Genomic DNA, 14,021 nt, shown 5'->3' on the forward strand with positions numbered 1-14,021 from the left:
ACAAGTCTAAAATCAAAATAGATGATTTCATGTTGCAAGAAATAGCAGTGCCAAAGCAAACCAATAAGTAAGCAATACCACTTGTTTTATAAACTATTTTTTTATGCTTTCTTTTCCACTTTGTTTTAACATTCCATGGTCTCTACTCACTGCCTTTTTATTTCCTTGTTCTTCCTTTCTGTCGCGTCTTATGGTGTTGCAGCCATGATTGTGGGGTTTGCACGCTCATGAATGCGGACGGCTGGGGAGGGAGATTACCACCAGAATATAAAGCCGAGGATATCCCAAAGATAAGGAAGTTGCTGACGCACAATTGGGTTACTTCAGAAGATAACAAAGGAAACTGGAGGCAAATTCTAAACATTTGAAGAACAAGTATGCAGACATCAATTCCTTTTTTTGGTTTCTACTTTTTATAAATGTTCTCAGTGCATCATTTTTCTACTTACATGTTATAATTCATATCCTAATTTAGTTTTTCATACTCGCCAGTACATGTCTGATATCAATGTTCTCATAGTTGCTTCATTGTCATCGCAATTTGCTTGCACTAGTACTGCATTTTGCATCGTTTTAACCTAAAAGTTGCCACAACACATAACAGCAAAGAAATTTTGTCATATTTCAGAGTTGCACACTAGACTAGAATAAGGGAGGCAAGACTTTTCTTTGATTTTTCAATAAGTCACAACTAATGTAGACAACTAAAAGAGAAAAAAAATAAAGCTCGCGGAGAACTACAAAGGACTTGTGTTTCGCAGCACTCACGAAACCTCTGCTTGCAAGTTGCGGAATTGTGCTCGAACGAACCACAAGTGTGACATCGAACTTTTTCTTTGGATGCAACTCAAGAGCTGAAACTGTACGGTGCTCCTTAGTCCTCCCTTTAGTCGTTGTTTTTGCCGGGTCCCTAGGTTTCGTAGGCTGATCAGGTGCACTAGTGGACGGGACTGCTGAGACAGGCTTCTTCTTCTTGAGCGACTTGTTCAAGTGAGATATCTCTGTTGCTGCAGCTCTCAAATGTTTGTTAACAATGGCAGTAGCTGCATCTGTTCTACTAGCAATACGGGCAAGTTTTGTGAATCCCATATTAAGGTTCGCGTGCCGCAATTGCACTTGTGATTCTGGAGGCATAACATCTGGCTGTTCAGCAACTGCTGCTGGCACATAACGACTCAAAGCACCTTGAGTCCACCTTTTTAGGATATACCTATCTGGTATCTCATCAACACCAAGGTAGGTGAAGATCTTTAAGATGTGGCAACAAAGTATACCATCCCTGTCCATCTTGGAGCACTCACAGTAGTACGTCCCTTCTTCCTTATTAGCTGTTACCAGGTAGGTCCTAGTACCATATTTTGCGCACCATCCCCTGTTTGGCTCAAGCTTGTAAAAGTTGCAACCAAATGGTAACACATTGTACCTCCCAATCAGCTCAAACTCGTTCCGGAACCTCAAATATATGTCTTTGCAGTAAACTTTGAAAGCATGTTCCTCAACAGGGAATAGTGACCATGGACGAAGTTCCAAACAATCCGTCTTGTAATCATTACCCCCTTCTTTCACAAGTACATGAGTCTGCAACTTCTCATACTGTTTTACAAAGTGTAGTATAGACTTTTTTGGGTTCGTATAGCGTTTGAGAATGGCATTAAAGCCCTCACTTCGTTGCGTGGACTGCAGGAATGGGAAGAATCTGTGCTTGAAGTAGCATGGTACCCACTTAGCACGATTAGCATAGAGAGTCGTAAAGTAAGAATTTGCACCACCAACAACTGGCCACTTGCCTACAAACAGAGCCCATTTTGCCTCAAACTCCTCTGGTGAAAAGCTGAAATCGATGCAATCATTGAAATCTTCAGCTAAACCAGGGTTCCTGCCCAGTGTAGGGCCACATTTCAACTGTGCGTTCTGCATTATGTGCCAGCGACAATTACGGTGAACAGAGGATGGGAACAATCTGCCAATCGAGACCGCCATAGCACCATCTTGGTCTGTGATAATATTGTCCGGGGCAAGACCATTCATGGCAATAAGGAAACTCTCAAACAACCAATCATAGCTTTGTGCCAATTCTTGCTTAACAAATCCACAACCCAGCATGATGGACTGCCCATGTTTATTTATCCCAATGAATGGTGCAAAAGGCATACTGTACTTATTTGTCAAGTAAGTTGCATCAAAGGAGACACAGTCATGGTAAGCCTCTGCATATGCCTTCCGGGCAGCTCCATCAACCCAGAAAATGTTTTCTACCCTGTCTTCGTCGTCCAATTTTAACCGGAAATAAAAGTCTGGATCCTTTTCTTCTTTAAGCTCTACAAAGTAGCTCACAACTTTAGCCAGATCCCCATCTTTTGTTTCTTCTCTAGTCAGAGTTGCACAGTAGTTGGTGATCGTTTTGGTTGTGTATGGCACAAGCAACTCTGAACCATAAAATTCTGACATGATTTCCATCATTTTTCCTGTTATTGAAAACAAAGTAGGAATGGGTAGTTAGTTGCATTATAGTCCACAACTATTTGCCTCACATTTTCAAGCATTACTTTCCAAACTATTTTCTACACGCATTTTCTCCAATGACAACTTGCACAACATATCCTGGAATTTGACAAATAAACCAGGCAACTACCTAAACAATCCATGAAATCATAAAACCTATCCAGGCTAGTACCAAATCAAGTGTCTGCAAGTAAATTAATAGAACAGGCAACTTCATGACAATTCGCAGCAAATTATTAACCATTACATGCAACTAGTTATTATTTTCATGCAACTTTACAAATACTACTGTCACATTCTTTTTTACTTTTGCAAATGATTCTTACCAGCTGAATTTATTTTTACACATGCAACATACAAATATTAGCAGTATCAAAACTGAAAAACTTACCAGCTGTCAAATTTGTATTGTGAAGATTCTTCACAAATTCCTTTTCCTCCTTTGGCATGCCTTGGTGTGACCTCAGATATTTTGTGAGAGATGGTTTGTGGATAAGTGGATGGTTATGCTCATGCACAAAGTGGATAACCTCCCATCTTCCATCAATTAACTTCACAACCATCCGGGCCTTGCAAAACGTGTGCACAATATTTTCTCTTTTACGCTTCTTGGGTGCCTTTTCTTTTCGCCCTTGAGCAGCAAGATCAGCCACAACGGAAGCAAGCTCTGCATTTTCAATATCAGCCTCATCTTCAGACACAGAATCAGGAATTGGCCCAACATCAACCTGCAACTCAGCCCCACCATCATCTTTCCTTGGTATCCTGAATTTGTTGCAAGTGAACTGTTGTTTCTGTTTCTCTCCGGTGATTGTAGACCTCCTGTTACTACTTACTTTCACAGAGAAACCTTTCCTTGCAGCATGTGCATTGTAGTGCTCCTTAGCACCCTCCAACGTATCATAGCGCATGCCAACATGGGGGTCATTTGGCTGGGACGAAGCCTCATCCTCATTTCCATCTTGTGCAATTGAAGTAGTGTCTGTAGGAGCAACAAGAGGACCTGTGTATGTATTTGTTGCAGCAGGTTCTACATTAACAACCGGGGCGTGAGTGTTCACAGGTGGCTGTGGTGACTCGTCAACTGCCTCATCCAACAGTTGTGTAAAATAATTGGGAGGTGAGATACCAGGTTCCTCATTAATATAAAAGGAACCTCATTTAGATCAAGGAAATCCACTCCATGAGTACCAGGGACCTAGAACAAATGACCCATTAGCAATTACAACAAACACAAAATGTAACTCAGGCAAATAGTTATCGAAAAAATGCAACTAACATGGGCATGGAAGCAACTAACATACACAAACAAAGCAACTAACAACCACAAACAATATAGGCAACTAACATGCACAAACATGTAGCAAAAACCAGGTGGGTTTTGTAGGGAAGATGATGATGATGACAGTGAGTACTTTTTTGTTGCTTCCACATAATACTAATTTATATGTTCATGCCTTACTACTTATGTATTGCATCTGCAATATTTACTTCTTATAACTACATTTTTGACTTGGATCTAACACCTTGTTCTATAAACTCATAGGCATTGTTGACAAAGAAGATATAAAGTGCAACAGGAATTGCAAAGGACAACATCATGACTTCCTCAACACCGATTGCTACTTTACCTAGAACAAAGTACACTTTTATTTGCTAGGTGCACGCTCTAGTTTGCAGATATGTGCATTTGTACATAGCATGGAGTTCTTCTAGATGACAAGACCACTGTTGAATATGTGTTCCCTTTTCTGTTGATGGATCCTTACTTCTATTTTCTACTATGTGCCGTAGTGCAGTCATGCAAATTACTTGTTGCCTGGAAACATTTACTTGTTGCTTCTATTAAGCATTGAATTTGCCTGCATGGTTTTACAAAGTTACCTGCTTCTACTTTGTGCCATCCTACATTACTTTGTTGCCTGGGGAACATTTTTTGTTGCTTCTCTTATGCATGAAAGTTGCATGCATAGGCTAAAAAGTTACTTACTCTAATATTTTCACCTTATTTTTTACAAGTTGCCCGGGAAACATTACTTGTTGCTTGTACTAGGAAAGGAATTTGCATGCATGGGTAACAAAAGTTGCTTCCTTTTGCTTGTTCATCCTAGAATTTTTACCAGCTTTGCAGTTCCTCATAGTACTTGCTTCAAATTGGTACCAGTTGCATATTCTGCCCAGGTTTTTTGCCTATTTACTACATGGGCACATAGTATGCAGGGCTAACAAGAACAAAAGTTGCCTGATTGTTTCCAATCTAGATGGGAAACTTCAATCTAGATGCAGGAGCAAATCCTACTCATGTATAGGCAAGAAAGTTCACAGACACTAGCAGGTATGTCCCATAGCTTCTCTTTGATAAAAAAAGAAGGCTATCAGGAGAGGAATAGGAGGATCTATAGGCAATTTCTGAAGGTTTCTGTTCAGTTTTTGTTACCTGATCTGAAGATCCCACTGGAAATCTTCCTGTTCTGGAGATGCTTGGTTCTTGGTTCGTAGACATGGAGAGCTGGGAGGTTGACGAAGGGATTTGGGAGCTTGACGAAGGGAGCTGGGAAGGTGACGAAGGGAGATGGGGAGCTGGAGGCAGACGAACGGCCTGAACGGAGCTCCAGGTTGACGAAGAGCTGGGAGCTCGAGCTGGTAGGTTTTGGTTCTGTTTTACGACAGATCTGGGCGTTATATGGGATCTGGGATCTGGGGGAGCTAGGTTTGGGCGGGGATTGGAGGGAGGATCTCCCGCCCTGTTTTTTCGGGATCTGCTGCGTGCCAGAAACAGCCAACCGGCACCCAGGTGGTGGACCAGGTGGCTTACCTTTTTCAGCCAAAGCGACAGGTACTTTCCTTTTTGGGCCGGCCGCTCGGTTTAACTATTGGGCATGCGGCCGCCCGCTAGACGCGCCCTTTTATCTATGGCAGGGTTTTTTCTGGACGATTTTATTCTCTGATCAACTAAGCTATAATGAAACCAGTCAATCCAAGTGTAGAGATAGCCCAGACCATGAACAGAGCGGGGTAGGGAAATATCTCTAGGCGCAAGGAAGTCTAGGGGTACTACTGCGAATGCCATAAAACGGTAAACGATAATGTCCAAGGGCCAACCACGAAGTCAAATTGAGTGACGAACACTTGGTCAGCGACGTCGCATGCATGAGTCCTTGTTCACCGGTCGACTCGAGTCCACGTTTCGCGGCGGTCTCACTAGCCAACGACATGTCGGCGTCTGCTGTACATGCTCATGGATCGTGATAGTTACTGGCAGCTGGGAGGTGCATACTCGATTACCGCTAGTTTTCTGGTAAGAGACCCGTTCTTGGTCAGCTAACGCGTACAGTATGACCGAATTGAAGAGCCGCCTCCGATCCATCCTACGATCGATCCATGCATGGTTTAGCCGCCGGCAGTAGCCGGCTTGAGCGTTGAGCAGAACCGTTTCCCACTTGGAAACACCAGTGGAAATGCAAAATCAAGTTGCTGCAGGTTGGAAGGAAAACCCACTAGGTAGATCGCGTTCTTAACTTTTCCCGCGGACTAATGGCAAGGCTCACTGGTGATCCGCAAATAGGCAGTGTGGTCGAATCTATCGGTTTGGCCCCATTTTCAACCTGAATTTGAGCTAGTTTGAGGGTGGCAGCAGTTGTGCATCCTCGCGTGACGCAAGCAGTCACCAACCTCTCATTCCTTCTTAATTAAATGGCGATCCATCATTCTCCCAAGGCTCCATCCCTTCCCGTTGTTATATTTGTGATCCAAATTCAATAAGAAGGCTAACGGCGAAACGAAATGATGAGGCTTGATGCCTGAATTGTGGGTGTGTTTGCGTGTGTTCATAAGATAAGCCACGTATTTGTAAACACTCCCTGATATAATGAAGTTTTGCTTGGTAACGTCCGTTGTTTTTTACCTTTCTTTGTTATAAAGGGTTTTCCACATTAAAATCTTGTGTCCAATGTCGTGTGTTTTTATTCGTACTTTATTTTGTGCTTGTCGGGTTTATAACATCCGTGTCCAAGTCTACATGCGCGAAGGTTCCGCAAAAACCTTAGTGAAACACCTTGGCTTCGTCGCATTGGCGAGAAGCCACTGGTGGCTGCCCCGGCCGCAACAACCACAAGGCGGGGTTCTCCTCCGGCGTCAGCAGCCATGCCAATCCGACCACCTCTCACGCCATGCAGTCACAGTGCCAGAGCTTCATGCCTTCATGCATGATTGATGGAGAGATTCACAAGGCACACCAAACTCGGGAGATTCACAGCACAGTAGCGTTTGGATTCCCGGCGATCGCGACGGAACCATCGGCCGCTGTAGTTTTCCCTCGTCGCTCGTATCTTCGTCGCCGTTGCTTATGCACGTCAGTGTCGATGGTTGCGGCGGTAAGCAAGCAGGTCAGGTCGTCCCCGCGCGCGCGCAGTTATGGCGCGCGTCAATCAGGTGTGAACCGATGACACGGGTGTCTTTGCTTGTTCAACGTAAACACGTCCTCCCCTGGATTCGCGCGTGTAAACAAACAAACACGACGGCCGACGGAGGCCGAACTTATCCTGATCGACAGCAACGTTTGCCATTTGCAATATCTTTCTTTGCAATGTTACGCGCAGAACGGCAGCAGGCAGCAGCGCAAAATGCTTCCTTGTCATGAAACAAGGGAGTGCATGCACGCAGGCCGTGTTGCTTCGAGCTACGGAGCTCTCGCCAAGTGTGAAAAGTAGGCTGGGCCGGAGACCGCTCTCGCCGCTTATAATAAACACTCGCACGTTGCACTATAGGGTTTAGGCCTTTCCCAACGAATGTTTTTAGCGCATTATTCTAGTACGTATCTATTTTGCTTACATGCTACTACGGAGGTAGTATACTAATATATTAAATAAACAAACGTGGAGCTTATCTTTTCGACAACAACGTTTGCGCCATTTGCAATATCTTTTCGTGGTACGCGCAGAACGGCAGCAGCATGCATGCAGCCTGCAGCGCAAATGCATATGCATCCTTGTCCAGAAATAAGGAGCAGGCCGCGTATAATACTAGTAACAGTCAATAATCCTTCCACTGTCGCACGTTGAACTGGTTTAGCTAGGGTTTAGGTGTCCTCTGCCTGCTGTGAACTCTGATGTGAACTCTTATGCGACTGCCCTAACCCGCAGCGGCTGCGTGCTGCCATTTGGCTAGATTTCGGACAAGGGCGTACGTGGTGGTGCCCTTGATTTGCTGTCCTACGAACGGATCAAACTAGTAACTCTGAACCCCAACGTACCCCGAGGGATCCAAAGGCCGTTCTCCCCTTGCAGGCCACGCGCTTCGACGTAGTGGGCCGGCTTTCCCTGCCGCGCGCGCACTCAACTGGCGAGTCGTCGTCGTCGTCTGCTAATTTGGAGGAGCCGTTCGTTATTGCTGCAGTGGCAGACGCGGTGCGATTCAGTGCATCCAAAGCTGCGGAAAGGGCTCTGCCAACGTACGGCCTCACGCCGCCGCCCTGCGCTCCTGCCGCGAGCACTGCCACTCAGGGTGCGTGCCTAGCTAGCTAGGGGTCGTTAAAACCTCTTCCATTCCGAATCAGGACCCTGGCCTTCCTCACGCTTTTCCATTGTTTATTTTGAAATGCATCTTAATGCATTTTCAAATGTTAACAAAAAAATCACGTGTACATCTTCACATGCTACGTTCGCATAAAGTATTTACATGAAAAATCAACTTATTGTTTGGGTTGTATAGAAAAACAAATTTTGTTGCTAAAAATAAGACTTTTTGTTAAACGTGTTTTGTCTATTTTACATCGACCATAAGAAATATTGGGCTTTTTGCAAAACTATTCCAACACACAAAGATTGTCGAGACGTACATCTGAAATTTCTTGTCTGGATATTTGACGATAAAAAAATGTGATTTTTCAGGTGGTTGGAGCATATGCAACCAGTAGTCGAACTAAATTTCCACTCGAAAAGATGTTCAAAACATTTTCTCTCCTCTCCCAAAACATGTAAGATTCGGGGAGATTGGGGAAGAAAAGGTAGGGTCCACCTGTAAGTGTAATAAAAAAACGGGAGTAAGATTTTGGGAGAGTGAGGTAGACAAATTATCAAAACCTTCTCTCTCCTCTTCCAAAACACTTTTTTGCGATTCAATTATTCTCCTTCCGTTGGAGATGCGGTGAATTTCCATTCCGAATGAGGAGTTCAAGTACTGCAACTTGCTCAATCTCACGGTACCCAACGAACCGCGAGAGGGAGAATAATTGGGTACACACAAATGGATCCCGAGCTTCGGGACATCGTTATTCGAAAGAAAGAAAAACAAAATGACATCTTAAATTTTCACAAAAAATCAGAAAAATTCTTAGAGGTAGATAATGGTGCATTCTACTTTTGTGCAAAAAAAATACAAATTCGTCGTATTTTAGGCTGAGAAAAAAAAAAGTCAAATTTGTGGATATGGTACGATGAACAGTGCGCATCTTTAAAACATGAAACTTTAAGAAAAAAAATCATCTCTGTGTAGCCCAGAATATAACTAATTTTGAACTAGGATTTTCCATGTTGTTAGAGTTCAAAACTATCCACGCCTAGGATTTTTATTTCTGTTCATTTGAAACTTACAACTGGCAATTTTGAAAATTTCGAAAGAAAAAACGCCATCTTCGAGAATCTCCAGCCATGTCCCTAAAGCGTACCCCAAACAGCGACAGATCGAGCGTTTGGGGGACGTGTTTTCTCCGTGCCGCGTTTGAGGGACGTCGCTCCCCAGCCGCGTCCCCCAAATGCGGCCCCCAAACTTATTTTTACATTAAACGTACTTTTTTTTTGTATTTTCATTTCAACAGATAGGAGGCACATTACACAAACTAATACATAATTGGGAACATGATTTTACACAAACTAATACATAGTTTGGAACATGGTTTTTATAAACTAATACATAGTTAAAACATTGCAAAATGAGAAAACCTAACTAGTGTTGCCATCGCAAATTGTTTGTTCGCTGCCAAGAAAGAACACTCTCAGGCACTCTCAGTCACCTAAATTGAAAAATTCAGCTAATAATGATAGCCCTGTTGGTCCTTTGCAAGGAGAACATACAGAAACCTCCATGATCATATTCGCTGCGAAGAAAAAACACTCGGCGTGTTCAATCGTCCTTCTCTTCGTCGTCGCTGTGGTAGTGCCGGCGGCAGGATGTGTCGTCGAACACCTTCACGCTCATATCCGCGTCGCCTAGGTAAGAGAATGTGAGCACGCAGCCGGCTTGGAGGTCGTGGTAGCGCGCGAATTTCTCACAGCCGTTGTGGGTCGAAGAGCACGTCCACCAGCCACCAGAAGCAGTCGCAGCCAGCCTCCCGCAGATGCAGCACGGCCGGCTCGTTGCCGGCGACGAACTCGGCGAACTTGTCCGGCAGCCTCTGGATACCGAGTGGGTCGTCATTGAGGACGATGATGAACTCGAACAACACTTAGTGCTCTTCCTGCATATACGACAATGAAGACGACGACATCGCATGCGACGACGACTGTTCAGCTCTTGGTGCTCCAGCATGGCTGCGGCCACGACCACGGCCACGACCTTGCCCTCTGCCTCTGCCTCTACCAGCCATGGCCCTTGGCTTTTGAGATGGTGGCGGCTAGGGTTGGGAACAGAGGCACTAGGGTTTGCGTGTGAGGGACGATGCGAGAGCGCCCCGTTTTATAGGCCGGATGGAGGCGGGGAGCGGTGGTGCTCATTAACGCTGGGAGCAAGGCGTGACAAGATGCATCGCCGCGCCTCTGCGGAAACTGCACCGTTGCTGCGCGCCAATAATTTCCGTCGCGAGGTAGGCGACGGTTAGGTTAAAATTGAATGTGGCGCTGACGCATCGGCCCCGCGTCTCCTCGCCTCGCTTTTCGTTGTGTCTGGCGTGTCCGCGTCCCCTGTGGATCGGGGACGGGCTCAGGGCGTCGGACACCGTATTGAGCCACGCCGGACGGAGGATACTTTCGGACATGCGGCTAGAAATGAAAAACTGTCCGATACGCCTCAAATACCTTTGGGAGATGCGGCTAGAGATGCTCTTAGTCTTCGTTTGTGGTTTCCGGGGAATGCCTATTTTATTTTGGAGAGACGCCGAGACTGTGACTCAACTGAACAAGCTGAACTGAATAGACTACACACAAGTTGAAGATGTGCTTAAACATAGTAGCATCTCCCCGTTTCCTTTCCTTTAACATAAGAAGCTAGCACCGCACATCACATCCGAAGTGAACCGAGAGGAACTAGAAAACGACGATCGCTGCGCGTGAAACTAATAATTGATTAAGATGATGGAACCTGAGGATTACATCATCCATGAACTGCAACCGAAATAAGGAAAATGGGGGAGAAGATGCCATCGGTGATAATTGGAAGCTAGATGCGACGCTAACTGAATAACTTATGGAAAAATGATAGAGGGAACGAGATGATGACGCAATGCGCGGAGGTTGTGTGGGCGTTCAATTTTTTTAATTTATTATCAGAGAAGATATTCAAAAGTTAATTTTCTCGTGCGCTGATCCGATCTAAACGTACTTTCTAGCTTAGAGGTTACTACTGTCATTGTTCTGATTGAGTTATTATGGTAATATAAACTGCCATTGACGTGCATGAATCGCATCGCTTCAGAAAGTGACGCCGCATCGCACCTAAATGGATGCTGGGTTAAAAAGTTGCTAAAAACGCAATTAAAGTCACTAGCAGTTGTGGATTAACACGCCGCCAATACGGTCAGGAAAGTTGGGCATCTACTTGCAGATGTGTGCGGCCCACGTTTGATCGATGATAAGGAGTAGATGGGGTTAAGGATTTTGTTTGCGGAAATTCCATCGATCTATTAATAATTATTAATATTTTTTTTTAGAAATACAGTACAAACGCAAACGCTCATATACACGCGTATACACTCACCCATATGAACGCACACACGCACATCCTGCCCCTATGAGCACCTCCAGAAGAATGAGCCAGCGGATTGGATCTTGAAATTGACGAAGTCACCACATGCGCCTCGCTATCAACGGGAACGTCGCCTCCCACTGAATGAATATTCCGCTTTTATGAGACACACAGATGTCAAACCTAGAGTTTGAACTCTGGTGGGCTGAGGGTACAACTACCCTCCTAACCACCCAACCTCAGGTTGGTTCTCAATAATATTTTTTTAAGTAATAAAAATTACAAATAGGTTATCGGACCACCTAGCGATGACGACAAATACTAGCATGAGCTGAAGGCATGCCGTTGTCCTTGATTGTCCATCAACGAAACCGGGCAAAACGTGTTATGATAGAGGTTGTTATAGTAGACAATTTTGAAATTGTCATGCTAAAATACCAAAAGACCAACACACTAGAACACCAATCATCACCGACGATGACAATCGTAGATTGAAAGAGACTAACGAGAAACAACATCAATGAGGGGATGACTTTATTCTAACTTCAAGATATCACCGCAGCCTCACCATCCTAAAAACAACATACACAAAATATAAAAACAAGAAACAAGAACACTTCCGCTGGAGAGAGATCGGGATCCGTTGTACCTCAGAGGCCTAAGAGGCCATTATAGGCGGGCAGACCGGCACTGGCAGATGGGGACGGAAACCATAGCCCCTGGGACCGACTTTGTTTTCTAGATTGGATGAAGGGCCTATGGATATGATTGTGCTACTATGTAATTTATAAATTTCTGAGGAATATGTATATGTAAATTGGTTCTTTTATTTTTTTTTTGCTAAACAGAGTACTATATGATACTTGGTCAGATTTGTAGGCTGGGTACACTGGTACGTACACCGTGCTGTGTGACAGATAGTACTTGACAATTTATTTCCCACAGCAGGACACTCTTTCGCTAGAATGTTCATTGGTAAACAAACTCACATCCCACATCTTAAAGTTCAGATCATATCAGGTATTACATGATTAATTATCATCAGAACTAAGCATTCAGTTTCACCTCACATGTTATTCTTCGTCGGGCAGCTGAAGATTTGTGGAACTCGGGTAACCAGCTACCGGCCTCATCAACGCCTACCAAGTCTAACAATTGTTCTATCAGTAGTTTGTTGTAATTAGATAGGGTCAGTACCGGTTTAAATAATCTGGTGATCAGCGAGCGACGGTGGCTTTTTACACCCCTCAAAGCATCATCAATCATTATCTTCCTCCGGCAGATCATGGGTGATGCAGGTGGGATCGTGTGCCACCTAGACGGGAAAGATTCCTCTTTCTCCCACCCTTGATTTCAGCATATTTCCTGCCTACGGTAATGCTACACGCACAAGAATGCGTTACCAGCATAAATATACATTACTCGTTTTGTATGTGTTCATCCTTTTCAGAAGAAAAACAAATATAGCACTAAAAACATGTGTTGAGTGTGTTTTTTCTGATCCGGAGACTTGGAAGTGAGGGCCTTGGTAGAGAGACTTGGTGATACCGTAAAATATGGTTGCGAGACCAAGCTTGATACTCAAGCCGGGATTGAGCGCGAAAAGGTTGTCTGGTCTACATGCGCATATCCGCCTCCTCTCACGCAAAGGATAAGGAACTAAAGTGAAAGAGTTTCAACCTTCCGTGCGAAAAGATGGTGTTTTCTTGTTGGAGTGGAGAGCTACGGTTACAAAGAGGAATGCGTTTTCACTTTCTATGACTTGCAAACCCCTATAGTATCGGTTATGGTTGACACATTTTGCATCCTCCAAGTATTCTATATTATTTTCCGAAACAGAAGGGAAATAATATTTCTTTTTCTAAATCAAGAAGATGGTTAGAGTTAGTAAAGTGAAACTAGGAAAAACCAATTTCCATTAGGAATGTTGCGCACAATGAACAAAGTAGTGTCGAAGGAAACAAATGAAGAAAACGAGCCAATAAAAAATTGTTCCTTCAAACTAACCTACAAGGTGAGAAGTAGCAATGTCTATTGCCGGAGAAGAGTAACCGGGATGCTCCAATAGTGGAGATAAACCACACATTTTGTGTGAAATATCGACAAGTCTGTAGCCAATGTCAACAAGAAACTCATCGCTCATAAGACACAATGCCAGTGCCAACAATGTTACCACACTTCAGGTGCAAACCTCTAGCACCGTCCTCTAGGATTGTCACTCCACTATCCATTGTATTTCAAGCAGTGATGTTGTATGATTTGATATTCATGTAGTAAGACACACTAAACAACCACCCATAGACCATAACACCCTCACACATATGAGGAAGCCGGCCAACCTAGCTAGGCGCCTCGATAGGTAGTACATTTCCTTTATCGTGTCATACGTAGTGTTGTCAATTGTTTTCATTATTCAATCATCATATATTAAATTTATATCTTCAATGGGACTATGGGAGTATCTATCATTCTTACTATGGATTACACCATGTATGGGCCCACCATAAAGGTATCTTTAGGCTGATGGTTAGACCAAGCAAGGTCCATTCCATGACTGAACCAGTTGGTTAGTTAACTATCATGCTTGTACGTTGATGAATGACGATAAAGTATAATTTCAACTT

General features: G+C 44.0%; 1 pseudogene; it reads right to left on the reverse strand.

Moving 5' to 3' along the window:
• Positions 1-573: 573 nt before the first annotated feature.
• LOC124647582 overlaps positions 574-14,021 on the reverse strand; it is a 23,961-nt pseudogene continuing 10,513 nt past the window's right edge.

The sequence above is a fragment of the Lolium rigidum genome, chromosome 4 (genome assembly GCF_022539505.1).
Source record: "Lolium rigidum isolate FL_2022 chromosome 4, APGP_CSIRO_Lrig_0.1, whole genome shotgun sequence".
Classification (NCBI taxonomy): domain Eukaryota; kingdom Viridiplantae; phylum Streptophyta; class Magnoliopsida; order Poales; family Poaceae; genus Lolium; species Lolium rigidum.